Source organism: Sebastes umbrosus, chromosome 10 (assembly GCF_015220745.1).
Source record: "Sebastes umbrosus isolate fSebUmb1 chromosome 10, fSebUmb1.pri, whole genome shotgun sequence".
In the NCBI taxonomy this organism is placed as follows: Eukaryota; Metazoa; Chordata; class Actinopteri; order Perciformes; family Sebastidae; genus Sebastes; species Sebastes umbrosus.
The window spans coordinates 33,222,941-33,244,467 of record NC_051278.1 but is presented as its reverse complement, the minus strand read 5'-3'; the positions used below and the strand labels follow the sequence as shown (position 1 = coordinate 33,244,467).

At 41.7% G+C, this 21,527-nt stretch overlaps 1 long non-coding RNA gene across 1 annotated transcript in view; it reads left to right on the top strand.

Moving 5' to 3' along the window:
* LOC119495188 overlaps positions 1-12,305 on the top strand; it is a 21,261-nt gene extending 8,956 nt beyond the window's left edge. The window contains exon 3 of the long non-coding RNA XR_005208384.1: positions 12,296-12,305. This is a non-coding gene — a long non-coding RNA (uncharacterized LOC119495188). The remainder of the gene's footprint in view (positions 1-12,295) is intronic.
* Positions 12,306-21,527: the final 9,222 nt, after the last annotated feature.

Below are 21,527 nucleotides of genomic sequence, written 5' to 3'. Positions count from 1 at the left end.
CACCCCCTGCTGGTTATCAGATATAATGTAAGTTTAAGGCAGACCCAGAGGTAGCCCACTGGCTGCAACTTTGCATGCTGACAGCTCTAAATGACAACAACAGGTCATGTTTTTATAAAAAGTCAAATTCAGAAATCAAGTTTAACCATCACTTTGACAGTGTAACATGATAAAAGTGAAAGTTGCCATGCTATTGCAGTTTGACCAACACTGTAGTGCTAAAGTACCACCAAACAGTAACCTACTATAACAGCAGAAAAAGGGTCATGATTTAGCATTACAGAATTACTAGGCCTACTACTGTACTATTATATGATGTTACTGGAAACCTCGGCTGAGTCTGTATGTCGAATTTAAACTTGAGAAAATGCACCTTGATGCAAAATAGGTATACAAAACCCATCAGATGTTTTTGCAAAGACAGACATTGACAATGGTAAAGTGACCACCTCACAGAGTAATGTGGTGATCTAAAGGCTCCGACACACCAAGCTGACGGTCGGCCGGCGGACAGTTTGGGGCCATCGGTGAGCGTCTGTCGACCTAGTTGTTGCAGTGTGTGCTGCATTGTCGGCTCTAGTCTGCCCGTGTCGGAGGTTTTTCAGCCAATTCAGCTTGTTGAATCGGCGGCGGAGCCCGTCGGTGGGAGAAATCACTCTGTTCAGCTTAAACGAATCAGTGCACGAGAAGAGAAACGGACGTGAGGAAAGCAAGCCAACGAGTGAAGTCAAGAGGAAAACACAGAAGGTTCTTCTCATTTTTCATCTTCATCTCATCTGATCGTTCCAACACACAGATATTTTCACTACAACATGACCATCTGGAATGAAGCTCAGTGGTGAGTGAGAGTGATGTGAAAATGGTCGGCAAACGCTGCTTTGTTTCATGTACGTATCATAACAACGGCTTGTATATCCACAGTCCTCAGTCTTCCGGATTCCCTTTTTTTGAATGACAAATGAAGACTACCGCCGCCTGCTGGTGAGTTATTTATACCACTTTACGTCAGCGTGATGTTAACCTCTCGTCACCATGGTCCTGGTACCACACGCTCCACATGCGTTAGACTCCTTGGTTTGTGTCTCCCTCAGGACCGGCTGCTTCATCTTTTCACCCGGACGGTGTGTCTCCTTCCTGGACAAAATGTCCTCTGAACTCCACAATTATAATTCTAATATCCTGAGACGAAACAAGTTGAAAATTAATGTTCTTATGCCCAGACAACAATACGTTTCCTCTGAGGGAAACTCTCTACAGGACTCCCAAACTGGCAATGCGTCATGAGGGGGATAGTCTGTGATTAAAGGGGGAGAAAGTAGTGAATGTGATAAGTCTTGATTGTCACAGCCTCTAATGCACCCCCCACCTCTCCCCCATAATAATACCTTCTTTCTGATCTCACTCTGTGCTCAAATGCGCCACAGGTGCGCCAAGTTAGCCATCCTGATGAAAACGCCTATGGTGCGTACATATAGGCGCGTGCCCGTGCGCGTGGACACGAGTGCATGAACATGCGGTACACTTAAGTGTCCCGGTTTGGGGGTTTGAAAATATGGTCACCCTAATTTTTCTTACTGTTCAAATCACAAGAGATAAATGAAATTTCATTGTGGATGAAATTACAATGAAATGAAAGGTTCGTGGAGCGTTTGTATTAGCTGACTTCTTGAAGCAGTAAACGAGGGAAACGTCTTCATGGAGGGAAAGTCACGGGGGTGTCCGCACTTCCCAGCTAGCGTGAGCCTGTATTTACTTTCAACTAGCGACCACTGACGTAAAATCCGTTTTAGTTGTATTTCCTAGTTGTCGTCTGTTTCTCTCCTTATTTCGTTAACTTTTACATCAACACACTCTAATATCATACTCTCTGATCAACACACTCTAATATCATGCTCTCTGATCAACACACTCTACTATCATGCTCTCTGATCAACACACTCTACTATCATGCTCTCTGATCAACACACTCTAATATCATGCTCTCTGATCAACACACTCTACTATCATTGCTCTCTGATCAACACACTCTAATATCATGCTCTCTGATCAACACACTCTACTATCATGCTCTCTGATCAACACACTCTACTATCATGCTCTCTGATCAACACACTCTACTATCATGCTCTCTGATCAACACACTCTAATATCATGCTCTCTGATCAACACACTCTACTATCATGCTCTCTGATCAACACACTCTAATATCATGCTCTCTGATCAACACACTCTACTATCATGCTCTCTGATCAACACACTCTACTATCATGCTCTCTGATCAACACACTCTACTATCATGCTCTCTGATCAACACACTCTACTATCATGCTCTCTGTCTCTCTGCACCTTGCTCTGGATGGAAGACACACAACTTGCTCCCTGAGACACACACACATGCTACCTGACCGGAGCAGGTGGGCGGGACTAGCCGCCACAGCAAGCTGCTGGTTGGCTGAGATAACATGCTCACAACTGTATTCATTGGATAGCAACCATAACTTGACACCTTGCACTAGCTTAGTTATTTTTGCTTGAGTAACATTGCAGAAGCACCGTAATTCATAATTTGACTGTTTTTCTTTCTTTTTAATGCAACCCATTATATCATGTGTGTTACACAACAAATATGGAACAACAACTTGTGAAATGCAACAAATTAAGAAAGCGGTATAGAAGGTCCCTCCCTTTCCGGTGGACCCCATGGGACCTTATTTTGAAAAGATATATAAGGTAGTCAACGACGAGAGACAAATATTTTTTTGATCCTGTTTGAATTACGGCATGAATCACACATATGATGTTTGTCAATTTAAGAGATCATTTTGCAAGTCAAGACAGTCTCAGTTTGTCGTAGTATCATTTAGTTTAGTGTGAAACAGCTCAGTGAACAACATCTCTTGTCTCGCACAACATACGTCACCAACACTAGCTAGCTAACTTAGCTATGACCACACACAAATATAACGTTATCTGACCTGATGTATTTTATCCAGCGACTCCAGAGGCCTGTACTACGAAGCCAGTTCATCATACCCAGGGTATCCTCTTGTTATCTGGCTTCACTAACCCTAACAACCGAGATCACGCTAAGCGGTCCTACGACGCTGGTTATCAACTCGGTAAATCAACCCAGGGTTTCTCAGTCTGGCTGTGAGCGCGTTCACATGAACGGGGCGGTGTCGGCAGCATCTGACCAATCGCAGACATGGAAGGTGCAGACAGACAGGCAGAGAGACACATTTTACAAAGGAAGAGTAAACTATATTAGACAAATACGAAGAAATGAAACACTTAATCCAGGCTAAAAGTAACACAGTTGAAGCTGCCAAATGCAGGAAGAACAGCTGGCAAAAGAAGAAATTCCCGATGTATGAATGCGTAAATTAACAGTTATTAATTTAACAGAACACTCAAATGTCAGATAAAGTCATCTAGATATAAATAGCTTTCAGGAGTGTATAATGGATGAATGGATTACACTTCTGTATACGCTGTGGCTGAGATGTGGCGTATGTGACTATTTCAACCTTCCTTCCCTGAAGGGTTAACCCTGAAGTTACCTCACTAACGCCAAATCCTGCTTCGTAGTACAGGCCTCAGGGGTCTCATTTATAAAACAGTGCGTAGGATCCATATTAAAAATGTACGTGCGCACAGAAGCTGAAAATGGCACGCGGCAAAAAAAAAAATCTGGTTTACAAAACTGAGCGTACGTACACCTGTGGGCGATGTTCCCTTTATAAATCACAGTCCACTTGGAAATGTGCGCACGAGGATCCGCCTCATATCCCGCCCTCTACACGCCCACATTCAACCATAAATGGTCGATGCAAAGCACCTCATGAATGTTTCTGCATAGTAATGAGCCTGTTGATCAGTGGATCATTACGGTGAATCACGGCGACTACAGAGAGAAAAGTTTTTTTCTGACAAGGAGATGGAGGTGCTTGTGGCTGAGGTGATCCCTAAACACTCGTTCCCTCCTAATTCTTCCATTCATATAGTCCTCACAGTGCAAGTGCATCCACCATGCAGCATGTTACAAGTGTTATCGCAGTGTTACAGTTTTTCTCAATTGTTTACACACAAATACTGGTACTTGACACACAATGACCACAACATGTAACTCATGCACCAACCCCCTGAACCAATTCTGCTAAACTACAAGCACAATTCCTGCTTTACACTCAAATTGCAGTTCTAAAACACACTTTTTTCAAAACACTACACACAATTCTCTGCATTTGGCACAATTTTCATGAAGAAAATCTCGTTTTCACAAGGAACACACTGTCAATCAAAATTCTAAAGTCAATTGCCCTACTATGCACACTGACTCATCACATGGGCAAACACCTGTCACACAGTGTTACAATTAGCAATCAGTTGATGCTTTTCATGGCTGGATTCGACATGCTAAGCGATATTTCCCCCGCTGCTTGGCCAGGGAAAACATTGCTTGTGATGTGGATGAGGTGCTGTGGCCAGACCGAAACAGAAGAGAGGATGCAGCATAGTTTTTTTTTTCGTTTTTTTTTACTGTAACTGTATACAGTAAATTCCTGTGCAACTTTGTGTTGGTTGGGATGTACACTGTGTGCATTGTTTTTGTGGGGAAAATAAAATATATTTGTTACCGTGTATTTGTGTGTTCTGAGTATAAAAACAATATTCTAAAATATTTTACAACACACTTATGTATGTACTGTCTGTAGTAAGTGTAACACTGAACAAAAAAAGGCCTAAGTCATCATGATGAATGGAGAAGAAGTGTTTTCCATTCATCATAGTGTTTTACATTGAGCACATCAGTGTTCAACTGGTTCTTATAAATGTCTATTCATATGATGGTGTGTGTGTGTCATTTGAAAACAAAATACCATTTTGAGAAGAAATAACATTGTTTTGAATGTAAAGTTTCATTTTGCAGGAGAATTGAGGGGTTTTGCCCATTGTGTGTGTGTTTTTTGATTTGTGTGTAGAGTTCTGAGAGTATGAGGCATGCTTTCAGAAAATGTGTGTAAACAATCGAGAAAAACTGTAATATGTTTACAGCAATCAGACTGATCCATTCACAACTTGCCAAAATGATTGCGATAATCAGTAATAATCCCCATCCAGGATATACAATCTGTACTCTCCATATCCTCGTTATCATTATCAGTCCTAATCCTAATGCAGGCCAAGTTCACCATAAAAACTTACATACATAAATAAATAGTGTTCACCTATCAAACTTCCTTTTTCTAATGATATCCAGGTGTGTGTGTGGGGGGGGGGGGGGGGGGGGGGGGATATTACTGATTGTTGTGATCATTTTGTGGATGGATCAGTGTGATTGCAGTAAACATATAAACACTGTGGTGACACTCTTGGGGTGGCTGTGGCTCAGAGGATAGAGCAGGTCGTCCACCAATCGGAAGGTCGGTGGTTCGTTCCCCGACTGCTCTGGGTCACATGTTGATGTGTCCTTGAGCAAGACACTTAACCCCAAATTGCTCCCGAAGGCATAGCCATCGGTGTGTGAATGAGTATTTAGATTAGATCCTGATGGGCAAAGTTGTGCCATCAGTGTGGGAATGCTGACATGTAGTGTAAAGCACTTTGAGTGGTCAGAAGACTAGAAAAGCGCTATATAAGTCCAAGAAAAGCGCTATATAAGTCCAAGTCCATTTTCTCGTAACATGCTGCATGGGGGATGCACTGGCACTGTGAGGACTACGTGAAAGGAAGATGTGGAGGGAATGTGTGTTCAGGGACCACCTCACCTACAAGCACCTCCATCTCTGTGTCAGAAAAAAACTTTTCTTGGTCTTCTTCTCGGTAGTCTCCGTGATTCACCGTAAAGATCCACTGATCAACAGGCTCATTACTATGCAGAAACATTCATGAGGTGCTTTGCATCGACCATTTATGGTTGAATGTGGGCGTGTAGACGGCGAAATATGAGGCGGATCCACGTGCGCACATTTCCAGGTTGACTGTTATTAATAAAGGGAACATTGCCTGCAGGTGTGCATAACATCCCACGCTGGTCCACAGGAAGGGGCGGGACTTCGACTCGGTATTCATTCAAAGCACATTTAGAATACAGTGTCATACATATTTATACTTCATTTAAGATAATTCCACTTGACATTTCCAGTATTCTGTGATACGCTGAAACGATATACTGCAGACACACACATACACACACACACACACACACACACACACACACACACACACACACATACAGTGTAATCTAAGGCTAGGTGGTCCAAAGTGACGTCTTTCTCTCTGTGGCAGACGAGGGGCTCTGAGACATCACGCAAACATCGTCCCTCCCACCAGCCCTGAAGGTGACACTGACAGAGACCCCGTCTCTGCTGCTCCTGAAATACTCAAGGATCATCTTCCAGTCGGCAGAAACTCAATCCGCTCCCTGTTCTCCTCACCTGACTCAGTGATGGATTGACAGGATGTAGTTGAGGGGGTGGGGGACCACTCCGTGTCATTGCATCAAACAAACCACCCACACACCCACACAGAGGATGCTGGTGGCCTTATGTCAGATTCACAAACTTTGGGTAAACTTTTCCTCCTCTTCCTCCTCCTCCTCCTCCTCCTCCTCCTCCTCCTCCTCCTCCTCCTCTTCCTCCTCCTCTTTATAGTACCTCCTTGGCCGGGCTGTTCCGTCCTATCAGACATTTCCCCTGAGGACAGTGAGTGCTGGCTTTGACTCATCAAAAATGAAAGAGATTACACAAGCTCAATGTGTACAGTATGTGTGTGTGTACTGTGGTGGTACAGTCAGTGAAGAGTGCCACCGTGAGGATTTGAGGAATAATGCAGGCAGATTGATAGCAAGGGGGGATAATAAAGGGCCCCGCTTCTCAAAAATATGCCATGGAGGCCCCTGACTCTACTTATTACTGCTGTCACCCAGAGAGGAAGAAATATATAGTCAATTCAGAAGATTGGAATAGAAATTTGCATCACGTGAGGATGACTGGTACAAGGTGTGAGTTTGCAGGCGTGTGTGTGTGTGTGTGTGAGTGTGACTCACTGGTGACAGCACACGGAGGTTATGAGGGGCCACCTAGCGCAATGCCGCTCTGTGTCGTAAAGCAGATGACACATGACAGATGCAACACAGTCTGTCATCGACTGGGGTCAGGAGTTCAGCGTGTTGGGGGGGGGGGGGGCGGAGTGAGGGGGGGGACACAGAGTGAGAGTCAGTCACTGGGAAGTGAAATTCAAGTGGTTTCAGAGCAGTAACTTTTTGTTTGCGAACTAACATCTTAAAAAACAAAAGACACCCTGGTGATGGCATGACAGTGTGAGGAAGAATCCAAACAGAAGGAAGGAGTTGCAAAACACCAACAACACTCAGATCTGGCCCCACTTAAAGTCAGCCCAACTTCTTCAAACAGCTTTGCAAGCGGAGTAAGAAGAATGTGCAAAGTGGAGGACGGATCAGAGGTTTCACAGATCCACATACACTATTTTGTATTGAAACAGAATTACTATTAATGGACTTGGTAAATGGACTTGTATTTATATGGTGCCTTTCTAGTCTTCCGACCACTCAAGGCGCTTTACATGTCAGCATTCAGCCATTCACACACACATTCATAGCAGAGGCTGCCATACAAGGTGCCAATCTGCCCATCGGGATCTAATCTAAATACTCAATCACACACATGGCTCAGCCTTTGGGAGCAATTTGGGACTCAGTATCTTGCCCAAAGGCACTTGGACATGTGGACTGGAGGAGCCGGGGATCGAACCACCGACCTTCCAATTGGTGAACAACCCACTGTACCTTTGAGCCACAGCCGCCCTACATTGTACATACAGTCTGACATCTCAAACATTTTAACAAATATACAGTTATATCTGAAAACTTATAAAATAGGAAGCACTGTTTTTACAGATAGAGAGAAAGTGAACTGGACGGCACAATCAACTGTATCCCTGTCTCCTAAAAAATGACGTTCCAATACAACTAAAGTGCATTCTCAATTCAGTTTTGAGGGAAACATATTTTCTCCCAGATTACGGTTGCAGTTTTAAAAAAGTTTTAAACACGTAATTAAACTACTTTGTTAAGTTTAGGCAACAAAACTACTTGATTAGGTTAAGTAAAAAAATCATCATGGTTTGGTTTAAATGACTACATTTGTTACGTTGTTAAAAGTGCAAAATGCAAGATTGGGAGCATTTCTATTGCATCCGCACCGCTCTCAACATGGCGACGGCTGAGCCGGTAGCTCGTAGCTAACAATGCAAACAGCGCTAACAGTGAAAACAAAGGCAACACTGTTGACACAGCTAACAGTATTAATTGACCAGGGTGGGCGCTACGCTTCTGCGACGGGACGACGTTATCAGCTGTAATCGCTGTATGAGAGCAGTGCAGAGCAGTGCAGAGTGGCGGCCGTAAACTAGCCAGTGGGGCACGATCCCACGCACTAACATGCACTTAAAGCATGCTCGGCTGGCCCGGCTATGTCAACAAAGCACAGAGAAGCTCTGGTTACAACACATCGGTGTGTGAATGAGTATTTAGATTAGATCCTGATGGGCAAAGTTGGCACCTTGCATGGCAGCCTCTGCCATCAGTGTATGAATGTGTGTGTGAATGGCTGAATGCTGACATGTAGTGTAAAGAGCTTTGAGTGGTCAGAAGACTAGAAAAGCTCTATATAAATACAAGTCCGTTTAAAAGTGAACTCATAGGTACACTGGTAGCTTACTAGTTATACAGTATACTTGTAGCCCACTTTTTAGTTTATGAAAGTACACTTTAAAGAATACTACTAGTTTACTGAGAGTATACTTGTGAGTTTTCTTTAAGTTAACTTATTGTACTTAGCCAAATATACTTTTCTTTTCTATACTTTTTTCTGTATACTTTTCAGTATAAGCCAAGTATACTTGGAACTTTATGTATACTTACCAAGTACACTTAGACTTTACTTTTTAACTTCTTAAGCCAAGTATACTTAAGTATAATTTTTTTAAAGTTCATCTCTCATAAAGTAATCTGAAAGCATACTCTCTATAAAGAAGTATATTAATAGCATACTTGAATAAACTTCTTTTTTGTAAGGGCAGAGGGAGAGAGACTTCATTCTCTGCTCAGGTAGACATTACTCCTCCATATCTTTACATAGCAAATGGTTGTTTGATGCTATATTAATGCTCTGGATATTGTATAGAGCACCTTTAAGTTATGGATGTAAATTAAAAAACGTGAAGGTTGACTTCGTTTACGACACAAACAGCAGCCTCCTGGGTTAAAGTCCTGTATTTGTTTGACCCATCCACCACACCGACTTCCTCCCTATGCGGACTATCATTACAAACGTATTTGTAATACGTCAAAAAACAAACGTAATCCGCAACAAAAAAAGGTTTCCCTCGAAACACAATTCACAACACAATTTCATTGTATGGGAACATCATTTTTAGGAGGCTGAATGAGGCAGTGTTCCAGCTTGTTCTCATTCCCAGGACGTAATATACCAACGCTTTGTCACATCCCTGGTAGTGTGATACCGATGCACGAGGAACCCTTTGGCGCTTGTATGAGACACATCAAGCTTTCAAGTAACTACAATGTAAATCCATCTGCAGCCATATTAAATGCTCAGAGAAAAGTGCTCCGGGAGAGCAGTGACGTAGTTTAAAGAGCGAAAAAAATACACATAGGAGGGGAGGTGGTTGGGTCAAACAAAAACAAGGCTTTCATCCAGGAGAGCGCTGTTTGTGTCCCGCGCATTGTCACTTTCACTTTACAACCAGGCACGAGTTTATTGCGAGCGTAACACATGGGGTGTGACAAAGCTTCGGAATGGGACGCATTCGGATAAGAACGCGTTGAGTTACTGATACAGAAGGCTGGAATCTGAACAAATGTCAGCTGAATCATATAATTAATTCCCAGAAGCAATCTTATTGGCCTTAGAAAAAAATGCTTGAGTTTAAAAATATATTGCAAAATGTCAGAATCATACCTCCTTCAAAGGGAAAACTAACCTTTTTAACATGACATTTTCAAAATGTGAGACTCTCAAGGGTCATATGCAATGTGTTTTCCAAAAGGGTGCAGTATGATGCAGAGTACAATATGTTCTCTAAAGCTACACTCTGGAAATTCAATTCTTCTACAAATACATTTGTAATATACACAGGTTATATTGCTTGTGTTCCCCTCCTAACTATTCCTCCTTAAAAGAAACTAGTTGCAAATGATTAAACGTTCACCATCCTAACATTCTTTGTTCACTTTGTGCACCGTCTAATCTCAGTTTACATCATGTTTATTAGTATGGAAACCTCATTTTCACCTCACCTCAGCGAGCCACGGGGCAGGGTTGGCAGTGGCTAGTTGGCAGTGTCTGCCATGCTGGCACAGATGCCTCAGTTAAAGGGCACCGGGTCTGTGCCTGCTGCTACTCAACAAATCTGTCCGTCAAAGGTGTCTTGGGAGCGCAAGTTGGCCAACAGAGTCATTAAATATAAAAATTAGAGAGAGAGAGAGAACAGAGAAAATGTCAGAAGCTCTTCACAGTAAATATGGTTGAAAAGGAGGAGAAAATAAGACAAACCATAAAACAGAAAACCTTAAAAGGAGAGATAGGCAGACACAAACTAATTAACAGGGGGAACATGAGAGGGATGAAGCTGTCATCTCACTTAACAGTTCTTCCATGTCCACAGGACAAAAAGACACCAAACGTCCTCTATTTCCTGAGTTAAAGCCACATCAGCAAGTCTTTGCTGCACTCTTGTGCACCGCTTTAATTCATTTTGATGCCACGGCACAATGGAAAGCATATGGAGTGAAGAAAACATATGGAGCCACAAGGGAAAATAAAATGTTTTAGCTATGCTGCTGCATATGGATTTTGACCTTTTTACTGTTCTTGAATGACAGACAACTTCTGTCCAGGGCAGAATGACTTAGCTGACCTCTTCCTGACTTGTTGCGGGCAGAAGCCACAGCTCTCTGCAATGCAGTGTCTTTGTGAAGTTTGACAGGAAAACCATCACTGACAGAAAACAGCACATTGTATTGGTTTTAGGGCTGTCCTCGACCAAAGACATTCTTTGTTAACTAACACACATACCATTCTGTAGATTAATTGATTAGTTGATTTAATTGACAGATCTGTAAAACCGAGTTTTTCCACAAAGAATCACACAAAAGCACTACTTTAAATCTTGTGTTTACCAGAGATGTGCTCATAAGTTTCTTGGAAATAAGTCATTCAGCATGAAAACAGCATAAAAAACGACTAATCAAATCTTGGTGGACGAAGACCAAAACAATTGATTAGTCAACTTATTGACTAAGGGGGGGCAGCCCTCATTGGTTTAGCTGTACAAGTCTGCTATTGAATATCACACATTACATTTTATATTCTTAGTAGGGATGTCCATTATTAACCGTTTAACTGTTAACCGACATTAAGCATTTTAACCGATTAACGCTATCGGTTAAAACGGTTAAAAGAAATGTAAATAATTAACTCAAAAGCTGAGCGGCTCAGAGGAGCGGCTCATCTCTTTAAGGAGAAAGGCTGGTCCACCTTAACAGCCCACCTTAAGAGGCGGAGCCGGAGTTGCAGGATACAGGAAGTCGGCTCCGGTCTCTCCAGCTCGCTTGAGCGCAGTGGAGGAGTTGCAGTTTCATAGCATTTATTCACCAACAAATAAACTGTACACACACTGCTACACCTACGTTCACAACTAGAACACCACCAACAACCTCTCACTCACCACCAACACACACACACGGTCTGTTGGAAACTCACTAAAGTTACTCAGACTACGTGTGCGACGGCGAGCACGAAGCCTCCGGCAATGCTAGAGCTGCTAACGTAGCACAAATACACTGTTTGTTGGCCACTCGCTAAAGTTCCGCCGGGCAGAAACACAGCTGACAACCTGCTAAACTAAACTAAATGTGCGGTGGAGACTTTTACTGGGAAAGTGGCTGCATGTCCGCGACACTACACGCAGCATCGTAGCTGCTCAGTTAACGCTGGCTACCAGTGTTTGTGTGAAGTCTTTTTTTGGACATTATCTGATTGCTCACAATGTCACAAGATCTTTCCAATTTCTCCCAACTATATTGGGACAGCACTGGTTCTTGGACTCAGAGGGCTGTGAGAATTTGAAAAGAATAGTTAGAAATGTCTCAGTTATTGAAGAGTGATTCAAAAGAAATAGAACATATCTTCCAGGAATATTATAAAGAATTATATAAACAAACTTCTACAGTAGATTGGGAATCAATGAGGACTTTTTTAAGTACAATAGATCTGCCCTGTATTGGAGAGACACAAACTAAAACGATCACAGCAGGAGATAGAGAAGGCAATTGGTGGGATGAAAACAAACAAGGCCCCAGGTAGCGACGGTTTCCCTATAGAATGGTATAAAATATTTCGCAATGAGCTGAAAACACTTCTCCTGAGAACCTTTAACTGGATTATCAAAGAAGGCAAGACACCCCCATCATGGAAAGAGGCAATTATAACACTAATCCCCAAAGAGAACAAAGACAAGGAAAATTGTATCAACCAGACTGGTTTTATAACAGGCAGACAAACACAGGACAGTATTAGAAGAACCCTACATATACTACACAAGATTTAAAAGGAAAGTACGTGCGCTGTGGGGTTAATTTTGTAATTCTTATATAAAACCTAGAAAGATTTGGCTTTACCGAAGATTCAATTCAAATTATTAAAGCAATTTACCAGCAACCCACTGCAAGAGTAAAGGTGAATGGGTCCTTAACGGAGAGATTTGTGTTAGGAAGAGGAACGAGACAGGGATTTTGTCTTAGCCCTACTCTGTTTGCTTTATATATTGAACCATTGGCTCAAGCGATCCGTCAAGATAGGGAACTGAGGGGAGTAACTATAAGAGACAGAGAACATAGAATTGGCCTTTTTGCAGATGATGTATCTCATGGATGTAAACACCTCCTTTCCAAGGATGATGGAGATCATAGAGAAATTGACTTTCTATGCAAGATATACATTGAATATTTTAAAAATTCAAATCCTCCTATGTGCTCCTCCAGAACAAATCAAGCAAAAGTATAATATTAAATGGGATTCAAAATAAAAAAAAATACCTATTGGTATATATAACGAAAAATATATCAATGTTGTATAGGGCCAATTATAATCACATCAACCAAAACATTAGAAGGATATAGAAAGATGGTGCACTTACACAATGGATTTTAGCAGTAAGATAAATGTGGTGAAAATTAATATTTTGCCAAGGCTATTGTACTTGTTTCAATCTCTGTCAATAGAGGTTCCACTAAAACAATTCACAGAATGGGATAAATTAATATCTAGATTTATTTGGGGAGGGAAGAAGGCCAGAGTTCCATACACTGCACTTCAGTTGCCAAAGGACAAAGGTGGAATGGCACTTCCGAATTTTAGGACATATTTCTAAGCAGCCCAACTTCGACCACTAATTACTTGGTGTGATGATATCTACATACTGTAGCTAGGTGGAAAGAGATTGAGACATATATCCCTGACTTCCACATCCAAACAATCTTGGGAGAAAAAAGCGCTTCCTGGACATATCAGGAGTATAATCCATCCAATAACGCTATTTACTTTAGAAACCTGGTTGACTCTTACAAGACAACTTGGATTGAATAAAGGACAAAAAGTGTTAAGATGGATAGCTTTGGATAGTGAATTTAAACCAGGGCTGTATGATTCAACATTTAAAGAGTGGATGAAAAAAGGACTGCATTTTGTACTGTTACAAAAGCGTCTCGAGATAACTTCTGTTATGATTTGACGCTATAATTGAATTGAATTGAAGTGAATTGAATTGAATTGAATTACTAAAAATGGAGACCTAAGAAGTTTTCAAGATTTGAAGGACAGATTTGCACTTCGGAACCAAGACTTATTTAGATATCTGAGAGAATATTACAACAAACTAGTCAAAAGGGAGGCACCAGAAGAAAAGAATCCAGTGGTAGAAGTGACAGTCAATGCATATCATAAAAAACATCAAGGATTATTTCTAAACTTTATCATAGTTTAATGGAATGTCAAGCTAAAACTACATCTTATGTCAAATTTAAGTGGGAAAAGGAATTGAACATCACAATCTCAGAAGAAGAATGGCATGATATGTGTGTAACACTACAGACATCCACTAATTCACAAACATGGAGAGAATTTAAACGGAAAAATGTTATTAGTTTCTTTATTACGCCTAACATAAAAAGCAAGCAAATTCTAAGGCAACAAACGTCCTGGAGACAATGTGGCCATACAGACACAAATCATGCACATACGTATCTTCTGGAGTTGCCCAAAAATAGAACCATTTTGGGACAGAGTGAATTCAGTATTAAAGGAGTTATTAGGATATATTATCTCCAAGAAGTGTTCCATTTCTAGACCTGCATGGGTAATATAACTACAGTGATTAAAATCCTACTCACAGCTGCCAGAAAGGCCATTAATAGAAAATGGCTTGCAGCGGACCCAGCCACACTTAGACAATGGTTAGACATAGTACAGGAAATATGATGGAGAAAATGACTTACTCTCTAAGTGTGAAAGAAGACGAGTTTAACAGAAATGGGAAAAATGGATTAGGTATAGAAATAAAGACATAAGCACAGTATAATTTTATTGACAATACTGTAAGTTATTGAAAAATGTTTTAATAAGAAAATAACCCTGTATACTGCATCATTAATTGTAAACTGAACCCCTCGCTTCACTGTTGTAAGTTTCGTTGTTATATTTGTGTTTTATTTGTGTATGCATAAAAGCAATAAAGACTAAAGTGACAAAAAAAAAGAAAAATAAATGTCTCAGTTAAAAACTGACTTGAGTCTAGTGTTTTACAGTTTAGAACTTGGACCCAAAATGTCACCTTGTATCTCAGTATAGCTAAAACAGTATAGCTAAGACTGGTTTCTTCATGTCCTAAAATAGTTTAGGTAGATATGATTCGTGCATGTAGTGACATGCAGGCTAGTTGAGGTGCACCCTGAAAACTATGGAGGAACCTTCCAAAATAAAAACATAATTAAATAAATGACTCGATAAATAAATAAATATGTCATTATATGAAGCAAAAATAATATTACAAATAAATGTGGCCATTAATTAATTGATATAATGTGACATAAATTTATATTTTTGTTTTAATGCTTCTTTATTTATTTATATTTGTATCAATTACCTTATTAATTTACTTTTCTGTTTAATTTTTCCTTTTATTTATTTATGTATTATTTTCTATGACGTTTTAAGTTATCTTTTTTATTTTTGCATTTATTTAATATTAATTTTGAAATGTATGTATTTATTTATGCATTTCTTTATTTCTGCAGGATTTTCCCTTTGCATTTCACCCCTTAATTATTTCCCCAAATCTATTTATTTCTGTAATTTTTCTTTATACATTTCTTTACACATTTCTTTTTACACATTTATTTACATATATTTAAAAAATAATTATAAAATAAATTTAAATAAATAAATGCAAAAATGAATAAATAAAAAATAAATGCAATTAATAAATAAATACAGTTAAAATGTAATACAAAATACATAAATATATGAAAGGGAAAATTAAACAGAAGAGTAAATAAATAAGGGAATTAATACAAAAATAAATAAAAAAGCAAATTAAAACAGAAATATCAATGTATGGCACATTTGATCAACAAATTAATGGCTACATTTAATTTTAATATTATTTTGCAATATTTAATGACTTATTTATTTATTTATTTTTGATTTTGGCTGGTTCCCTCCTCCATAGAAACTCCTTGTCGTGTATCATAAAACATGGTGTAAAGTGAAACATTCAACACAAAACACCAGAGGGTAGTTAAAAATCAGTCAAATCTAATGTTAGATATTTTCAATAACAAAAAAGACTAAACCTAACACTAAATAAAATAGTGTCATTATTGAGAAGTAAATAGAGAAGTGAAAGCTCCAGGAGGTCAACAACTAGCCTACTCTGAACCACTAGATGGAGAGGTTGACACAACTACAACTACATGTTACAGATATCTGTCTAATACCTCACTTTCCCTGGGTAAAGCCAGATCTGACATAAACTGGATCAGTTCTATCTGTGTGGTTGAGCACTTGCTTTAACTGTGGCGCTCTGTTAGATCTGATACTGTAGATCTCCAGGAAGAGAGGGTGACATTTTCTCTCCGAGTGTCCCAGGACTGATCTTGGTTACTATCCTGAGGTCTGGAGACAGCTGCAGAGCAAGGCTGCCAAAGGGAGCAGCTATCATTGGTAACCTCCTGCAGCACTGATAACGACAGCGTTGCCTTTGCAGCAAGGGGATGATCCAGCCTCTATCAATAGGCTTAAAGGCCTGTCAATGCCCCAAAGGAAAATACAACATAGTTAGAGAAAGTTCATGTCCACTGAGACTCGGTGTGCTTAGGAGACAAAGGGGTTTGTTTTTGTTTGGCAGATAGTTTTTCAATCTATTATTAAACTTTAATTAGTTTCAGATTAGAATTAATTTAAGTTTAAAGGTCCCATATTATGCTCATTTTCAGGTTCATAGTTGTATTCTATATTTCTACTTGAACATGTTTACATAATGTAATGTTAAAAAAAATCTTTGTTTTCCTCATATTGTCTGACTGAATATGCTTGTATTTACCCTCCGTCTGAAACGCTCCGTTTTGTACATTTCAACGGAATTGAAACAGAATTGCGTTGCTAGTCAACAGCTTGGGTCCATATCTACTTCCTGTCAGCTGATGTCATTCACATATACTGCAACCAGAAATCACATTTAGAAGGTTTACATTTAAATGTGAAATGGTCTAAGCATCGTAGATTTATGAAATCACAAAATTACAGAAATCCTGATGGCTTGTTTCAAAGGCACAGTTTCTAAATGCGGGCTGTGTGTATTTATCCATGAATTGAGTGTTTCAATACTTTCACAGTATTTATATGGCACTAAAACCTGCTTTATAATTAAAAGAAAGACATGGAAATTTCACTTTTTACAATATGGGACCTTTAAAGCTGAAGTAGGCGAGATTAGAGCAAATATGATTAAAAAAAGTTATTTCTATAAAACAATCGCTTTATCGTGACAGTAGTACATGAAACAGGTAACCTGAAAAAAATCATGTTCCTCTATGTCCTCCGGTGCTCCTAACTGCATCTTCAAGATTTCACAGACCGGAGGAAAACAAGTAATAGGAGCTGATCTGAGGTCTGCTGTCCATCTGCTGTCTATGAGAGCCGGCCATCAATCGCTCGCAAACTCCGACCAAACGGGCACTCTAGGCAGCGCTGATCAAATATTAAATAAATATTCTGTTACGTTAATTCCTATTTCTCTCCTCAGATGTTCTCAGAATCATCTTGTAGTGCACAGTTTAGCTGTAAAATGAGAACGTTTGTGACGCTGCCGCCATTGTGAAATCTTGTGAAGGAACGCCAAGTTCCGGTCACATGGCCGGAGCACAGCCAATAGGCACGCTCTCTCTCTGAAATGACCTGTGATTGGTCAAAGTCTCCCGTCACAGGCTAGATGTTCTAAAGCCTAAAAACAGAGCCATGAGGAGGAGCAGAAGTCTAGTTTTCTCTCAGAACACTTGAATTACAATATGCTGAAAGGTTATTATGGATTTTTTGCCCAATGATGCCAGAAATATACTGCCTACTGCAGCTTTAAGTGAAGACATTTAAATAAAACAGGAATGTTAGAAATTAAGAAAGTTAGTTATGAGGTACAACACTATATGGGGATAAAATAATTGTTTTTCGCGTGTTTGATGATGAAAAGGTCAAATTTGACCCCCAAATTCAAAAGGTCTATGTTCCCTGAACATGCCCACGCATATAAACACCCATTCTGATTTTCTAATATAAGTTAATAATATCTGTAATTATGTTTGTGTATAATAGATTCAAAACATGTATACTGGGCTAGATTTCAACTAAGGAAGCATTAAGCTATGACCATTGATGATTCCAACTACACTGCTCAAAAAAAGTTAAGGGAACACTTAAATCACACATCAGATCTTGATGAACGAATTCTTCAAATTTAAAATCTTTACTGATGTACTTTGTATAATTTGTTGAGAACAAAATTATGTAACAACGGTCAATGTAAACCAAAATCATCAACCCACAAAGTAAAAAATGTAAATCACAGGATGATCCAACTTGCATGAATTTCATCACGGCAACTCATAATGGGACTCAGTAGTGTGTACAGCCCCCACGTGCCTGTAAGCACTCCCGACAACATCTGGGCATGCTCCTGATGAGATGGCATATGGTGTCCTAGGGGATCTCCTCCCAGACCTGGATCAGGGCATCAGAGAGCTCCTGAACAGTCTGTGGCGGTACTTGGCGCCGTCGGATGCACCGATACATAACGTCCCATAGGTGCTCAGTTGGATTTATGTCAGGGGAACGTGAGGGCCAGTCAATGGCATCAGTGCCTTCATCATCCAGGAACTGCCTACATACTCTGGCCACATGAGGCCGGGCATTGTCCTGCACCAGGAGGAACCCTGGGCCCACTGCACCAGGAGGAACCCAGGGCCCACTGCACCAGGAAGAACCCAGGGCCCATTGCACCAGGAGGAACCCGGGGCCCACTGCACCAGGAGGAACCCAGGGTCCACTGCACCAGGAGGAGCCCAGGTTCCACTGCACCAGGAGGAACTTAGGGCCCACTGCACCAGGAGGAACCCAGGGCCCACTGCACCAGGAGGAACCCGGGACCCACTGCACCAGGAGGAACCCGGGACCCACAGCACCAGGAGGAACCCGGGGCCCACTGCACCAGGAGGAACCCGGGGCCCACTGCACCAGGAAGAACCCAGGGCCCACTGCACCAGGAGGAACCCGGGGCCCACTGCACCAGGAGGAACCCGGGGCCCACTGCACCAAGAGGAACCCAGGGCCCGCTGCACCAGGAGGAACCCGGGGCCCGCTGCACCAGGAGGAACCCGGGGCCCACTGCACCAGGAGGAACCCAGGGCCCACTGCACCAGGAAGTCTGACAATCGCTCTGAGGATTTCATCCCGGTACCTAACAGCAGTCAGGGTGCTGTTGGCTATGACATGGAGGTCTGTGATCCTCCAAGGATACAGAATGCCTCCCCAGACCATCACTGACCCACCACCAAACCGGTCATGCTGGATGATGTTACAGGCAGCATAACGTTCACCACGGCGTCTCCAGACTCTTTCATGCTTGTCACATATGCTCAGTGTGAACCTGCTCTCATCTGTAAAGAGAACGCCAGAACCTACCAGTTCTGGCGTTCTCTGGCGAATGCCAATGGAGCTGCACGGTGCCGGGCTGTGAGCACAGGTCCCACTAGAGGACGTCGGGCCCTCATGCCACCCTCATGGAGTCTGTTTCTGACAGTTTGGTCAGAAACATGCTTACCAGTAGCCTCCTGGAGGTCATTCTGTAGGGCTCTGCTCTGGCAGTGCTCCTCCTGTTCCTCCTCACACAAAGGAACAGATACCGGTCCTGCGGCTGGGTCGATGCCCTTCTACGGCCCCATCCAGCCCTCCTCATGTACCAGCCAGTCTCCTGGTATCTCCTCATGCTCTTGAGACTGTGCTGGGAGACACAACAAACCTTCTTGCTACTGCACGTATGGATGTGCCATCCTGGAGGAGCTGGACTACCTGTGCAACCTGATTGGGCTGCAGGTACCGCCTCATGCTACAAGTATTGACGAGGACACTAGCAGAACACAGAACTAGAGAAGAACCCGACAGGAAGGATGAGGAGAGACCAGCTATCGGTGGCCACCACATGCAGAACCATTCCCTGTGTGGGGGTTGTCTTGCTGTTGCCTCTCCATTCACCTGTTGTCACTTTCATTTGCACCAAAGCAGCAGAAAGTGATTCACAATCACTTGTGCTTCCTAAATGGACAGATTGATATCCCTGAAGTTTAACTGATGACGGTGTTATACTGGGATGATTAAGTGTTTTTTGAGCAGTGAAAAGTTCCCTCTAGTAGATCTATTATATTGAGAGCCATAGCAGTGCTGGGGAACAGAAAACCACTTCAATTCTGACAATAGTCTATGTCATATTAAAGAAATACAGAGCTGGGGAACATCTTGTTCATGTTCCTATTATGTGCTATATATAGCACATAATGGGAACCTGAAAAAGAAGCTCTATATATAGAGCTGGGGAATATAGGACCCTGGGAACACAGGACACTAGGGACATTGGACCCTGGGAACATAGGACCTTGGGAACATTGGACCCTGAGAGCATAGGACCCTGGGAACTTAGTACCTTGGGAACATAGTACCCTGGGAACGTAGGATCTTGGGAACACAGGGTCCTTGGAACATTGGACCGTGGGAACATAGGACCCTGGGAATATAGGACCCTGGGAATACAGGACACTAGGGACATTGGACCCTGGGAACATAGGACCTTGGGAACATTGGACCCTGAGAGCATAGGACCCTGGGAACTTAGGACCTTGGGAACATAGTACCCTGGGAACATAGGATCTTGGGAACACAGGGTCCTGGGAACATTGGACCGTGGGAACATAGGACACTAGGGACGTTGGACCCTGGGAACATAGGACCTTGGGAACATTGGACCCTGAGAGCATAGGACCCTGGGAACTTAGTACCTTGGGAACATAGTACCCTGGGAACATAAGATCTTGGGAACACAGGGTCCTTGGAACATTGGACCGTGGGAACATTGGACCCTGGGAACATTGGACCCCAGGAACATTGGTCCTTGGGGACATAGGATCATGGAAACAGAGGACCATGGGAACATAGGACCCTGGAAACATCGGATCCTGGGAACTTAGGACACTGGGGACATAGGACCCTGGACCGGGGAACATAGGACCCTGGGAACATTGGACCCTAGGAATATAGGGCTCTGGGAACATACAGTAGGACACAGAGGACATAGGACACTGGGGACATAGGACCTTGAGAACATAGGACTCTGGGAACATACTGTAGTAAACTGGGGAACTAGGACTTTGTCATGTTCCCATTATGTGCCATGTAAATCTGGGAAACATAACATCAGCATGATAAAAAATAAAATAAATAATGTCAAAAAATTAAATAAATAATTATTTTTAGAAAAAAATGCCGGTGGGCGCCCCTCCTCATTTTCTGCATTAAGATAACAAATTAACAAATAAATAAACAAGGCAAGACTGAGCATAGCTCACATACCCCGGCTCACTGCTTGACCCCTGATAAAGTAAAGCCAAAGGTTTTTCCCTTTTGGAAAAATTTCAACAATTTTGGGCACCCTGGACTTCTAACCCCCAAAAGGCACATCTAGACCACACTATCAACCATCGTACCAAATTTGAAGCTCTTAAGATAAATATTTTTCGTGTTCTGCTCCGGAATCAAAACTGAAGGTGAAAAATATCGCAGTGTTTGGCCAAAATTTCAAAAGAAATGTGGGCACCCTGGACTTTT